This window comes from Periplaneta americana, chromosome 3 (assembly GCF_040183065.1).
Source record: "Periplaneta americana isolate PAMFEO1 chromosome 3, P.americana_PAMFEO1_priV1, whole genome shotgun sequence".
NCBI lineage: Eukaryota > Metazoa > Arthropoda > Insecta > Blattodea > Blattidae > Periplaneta > Periplaneta americana.
Window position 1 is genome coordinate 100,888,294 of NC_091119.1, and position 5,055 is coordinate 100,893,348.

A 5,055-nucleotide genomic window follows, 5' to 3' on the forward strand; every position below is an offset into this window, starting at 1 on the left:
GCGGAGCATGCGCAAACAACTCAGTTGGCTCCACCAGCGTTAAGAGCTTCCTTCCCTCTGCCCCTCTGTCCCCGCTCAGAAGGTTCAAAATAACTTGCAATAACAGTACGAGAGTCTTTGGTGTAACTACTACTATATTGTCCAAATTGGGTTTGTTATTAGGGGGGTTATATATGCTATACATTTTGAAGTGTTACTTATCCAACGTTCTATTTTACAAATTTCAGATTTGTGAATAATTTCAAGGGAAAAATTGTTCCTGGGCGGGTAGCAATCCTGGGACCGTTTGCTTAGTGCATGAATGCTCTACCGATTGAGCTACCCCAGGAACTATACAAGACATCGTCACAATTCTTCCCTTTATATCCACACAATCCAAATGGCCTGACAAGACGCCAGAAACCCAACTTTGAGTGCACACAATTCTGTGTGACGTAAATTGTGGCTTTCTGTTAACCAGTGGCGGCTCCTGCATATTTCTTAAGAGGAGGAAAGAAATAATCTGTTAGGAAAGCGAGAACACTGCACCCACCCACGTGGTCTGTGTTGCCACATGTACATTTTATAAGTCAGTATCACATGCTGACTATCAGTTCTTGTAATGTCATACTACCATTATTGTTCAAAGCTGCCGGTGGCCGATTAATTTTTTTATGTTAAAAATAATGTAGTTTGCAGTTCCTTCAATTTCAAATATATTTGTACAAAACTGACAACTTGGCTGTTGTCCTGTCTACTAGACAATGAATGGAAGTGAATTTCAGAGGTCAAAAAGGTCTGCAATACTAACTTAGAACTACTTCCTCTTTTTGTTTTATATAAATCCAACTTCAAATTTCAGATATCCTCGAAAGTTTCAAACCATGAATATAGCTTATATAAAGTGCAATGAATATATTTTGATTTGTAATTTAAAAAAAAAGTTTATATGGTGTCTTTCATAGCTTTGCGTTAAAACTGTTTTTATTGTGTCTCCTCCTAGATGACGTGTTATAGTCAGGTTGAATGCAGCATCGTTAGATGGCAGCGGTAGCGAGCTTGCTGCAGAGCAGTGTATATTAGAGAGTACTGCATTCTCGATGGCGGCAGCCATATTTACTCCTTGCTGGGCACAAAAGCGTAAGCAATAATGCTAGAACGATGGTGATTAAAGGCGGTATCATACATGTTGTTGTAGTTTATTGAACACAGGAGACAAGAATTAATAAACATTATTGTCATAGTGAAATGACTCATGAGAGATAACACTTTATTTTTAAATGTTATATCCATTTCAATAGGGATAACATCAGCAATTTTCTAGTGCAATTCTCACACCAACATTTCGATGCCACATTTAACAAATTATTGTCGTGGATTTGCTATAACAGACAATTTTCTCAACAATAAATATATTCTAGTCCTAAAATAGTGATAAGACTTTTTCAAATATATTATAACGAATTGGGAACGTATGAGTTGAAGTGTTAATGAATAAAGACTTCAAATCCTTTAGTGTCAATACATTTTCTATCAACGTTACACATTTTTCTGCATTTAGAATTATATCAAACACGAATATTTACAAGGGTGTACGTGACATTTCCATGTACGACTTGAGAGTCACTAATATGCTAATAAAATTTATGGAATCATCCCTGTTATCAGTTATTACATATGAAATACAGTTTTCATAAATATTATATAACTTATTTTGTTTTATTTTGAATAAAACTGATCCCAACAAATGAATCACCCGGTTTGAAAACCGCGTAAGTCCACCAAAAACGAAAAAGCAGTTTTACGCGGCAGCATGTTCTTCTTGGTGATGCACATCGTCATGGGAATGGAAACGAAGTTAGTCCATCTCCAACCCATGTTTGTAAGCAATGACAATGTGATCCCAGGAATGAAAAGCGTGGTTGTCCTGGACTTACTGGATTTTCAAACCTGGTTTTAATCAGGAATGAAAAGCGTTTTTGTCCTGGTCGTGCTGGATGTTCAAACCTCGTATTTAATATGAAGAATACTTTAATAAAATTTATAATAATACTAGGATAGCGCACACTTTAATTTATGAAACAGTGCTGCCACCTACCCATAGCTTGCGGCCTGTGACAGTCAGTTTTTGCATCACAGCTGATTATTTAAAATGGCTGAATCAAGTGATACAAGTAGCAGTGAACAGTGTCTAAAACGACGAAAACTTCGCCCTGAGACGTGGAAGAGCGTCGTGAACAAGAAAGCACGAGTGGCAGGAAAAGAATATGAAGACTACAAAGGCCGTAAGCATCCGGCCAGATCTACAGGACGGGATTGCAGGTGTGTAACATAGCTACTACATTGTGCAGTGTAGGTTATAGGCTATCGGCAATAAAATAGCACGTACATGCCATGGCGATCATACAATAATACTTATCTATTCTTGTTGTTTATACTAGATGTAAGAGGTCGTGCACTACAAAATTTTCCAATGGTGTGAAGAAACAGATCCTGAAAGAGTTTTACAACATAGGAAGTAAAGATGGTCAGGATGCGTTTCTCGCGGCTTTGATATCCCCAAAGAGTGTTCAACGTCGGAGACCACGATCAGACGATCCGTGATTCATACGCACTCAGAGCTTTACATACAAGGTTAGTCACCACTGCTTATTTTATAATAAGGTTTCCAACTTGAATCTGGAGCCTCAGCCGGACATGATGAACGTTCGCAGATTATTTTTTCATGGGAGAGAGTTTATATTACAATGGCGATGGCGCCTATGCCTGTTATTATTGTTATTGTTATTATTGTTATTATTATTATTATTATTATCATTATTATTATTGTTGTTACATTTATTATAAACTTACATTCCCCTTGAAATTTCTCCTCTTATGTTTATTACATTTTCTTTGTAGATTCAGATTGGAGTCGAATCGCATGTTGTTTGCGCAAAAGCGTTTTGCAGTCTCTTCGGTATTTCAGAGACCAGAGTGCACCGCGTAGCCAACTATGCTGCTCTTGGAAAATCACCACGAGATCAGCGTGGGAGAAATCCTGCAAGCTCGAGGGCGCTCAAGAACACCCTAGTTGAAACAATAGACGAGCATATTCGCTCGTTCCCCTATAGAACATCGCATTACGGAGCGTCTGGGAAGAAGAAGCGGTATCTGGAAACAGGTTTGAGTGTAATGAAAATGTATGAACTTTTTCTGGAAAAATATTATCCTGAATGTTACTTGAAAGTTAAAGCGGGAGCTGACATCGAGAGAGTAAAGTGCCCAATAAAGTATGATTACTACCGAAAGTATTTTAATGAGAATTTTGGTTACTCTTTTGGATGCCCTAAAGTTGATGCATGTAACACCTGTGAAAAGCTGCAAATGGAAATATCACAAGAAAAAAATAAAATCGTGAAAGTCAATTTGGAGACTGAGTTAACACTTCATAAAAGGAAGGCCAAAAAGTTTTACACCAATTTACGAGCATGCCAGGAAAGGGCACAGGAAGATGACACTGTTGAATGTTTAATTTTCTATTTTCAGCAGAACATGCCAGTGCCTCATCTCCCTGTTAATGAGATATTCTATCTCCGACAGATTTGGGTTTATAATTTGTGCATTTTCAGTGGGAAGAATCAAACAGGGAAAATGTATATGTGGGCCGAATATGACGCTAAACGAGGTGTCAACGAAGTGGTGTCATGCTTGCGGAACTACATAGAGAACTATGTACCTGATACAGTCAAAACTTTGTACTTGTTTAGTGACGCCTGTCCAGGACAAAATTTAAACAATACAATGGTGCATTTTTGCTACACTTTAATACAGTCTGACTGGTTCAATGATGTACAACATTATTTACCAATACGAGGCCACAGTTACCTTCCATGTGACCGTTGTTTCTCGGTCATTGAAAGAATGAAGAAAAAGGCTGAAAGAATAGAGATGCCACAAGGATGGTATGACATGAAAATATGATGTTGTGGTCATGAAGGGAGAAGATTTTAGGGAACATAAAGAGTTCCTAAAGGGTTATTTCAAAAAAAGTATAACCAAGAGTGGCAGAAAGTTCACGGTATCCAAGTATAAGGTACTGACGTACAGTAGTGCACACGAGTTTCAGGTCAAAACATCAGAGAACATGAGTGGTGAGCCGTGTGAGTACTTCCGAATTTGTAAACCTAGAACAGGTGTGATCTCGCTACCAAACACTCCATTGTACACAAACAGGCAGCGTGTCAAGTCTTGCAAACTGGATGATATAAAGAAGTTGTGTAAATATTTAAGCAAGGATGCACAGAACTTGTATAACTCTTTACCGTCACAGGAAGATGAGGATGACTACAGCGATGGCAGTAATGCCTGATTTACTGATGTAATGACCTAATCTGTATTCAATAATTCATTTTGTAACAATAAAATACTTCTTTAGACATCAGGTGTACATATAAACTACCCATGGCATCCACCTTCCTGCTAATCATGTCCAAGAATCGAAAAGATGCAAGTCCAGGTCATTTAAACCCGCATAAATACATCCTGATTGCACATATCTGCAATAATGTTTATGATATATGTGTAGGTATGAAAACTCTCTAAAATGAATCCACAGTCATCACTTTTTCACAGAAAGTAATGCATTTACAACGTTTTTTGTCTCTCCTGTAAAATTTGCTTCTTTGGACTTAATGCATTTCCATTCCTGGTCATTCAAATAGTAAAGAGCTTGTTCACTCGAGTCAATATTTCCATTTTCAGTTAAATTAAAATTTAGCCTATATCAATTTCTTTTGCTCACATTCATCTTCACTAGACCTTTCTGTTTCGGGTTTACTTACATCTGTACCTAGAAACTCAACTAATTGTTCAGAATCGCAAACTGCATAATTTTCATGCTTTTTTTTTTTTTTCTTCAGAAAAAACTGATGAATCGTAATGCAGTTTATTAATACTATTGCATCCGGGATTGGATTTAAGGATCGGACATTAGAAAATAAATTTTCTAACGCAACCTGAGTGCATCTATCTAGCATAAGATATTTGAAGTTCCCTTTATTGAGACAATTTCTTGAAAATTCAAGAACTGTTTTT

General features: G+C 37.3%; 1 long non-coding RNA gene across 1 annotated transcript; it reads left to right on the forward strand.

Moving 5' to 3' along the window:
* The first annotated feature begins 1,838 nt into the window (after positions 1–1,838).
* LOC138696332 (uncharacterized) lies at positions 1,839–4,397 on the forward strand. The gene is made up of 2 exons (XR_011331329.1): positions 1,839–2,301; positions 2,421–4,397. It is a non-coding gene; the product is annotated as an uncharacterized lncRNA (long non-coding RNA).
* The last annotated feature ends 658 nt before the right edge of the window (positions 4,398–5,055 follow it).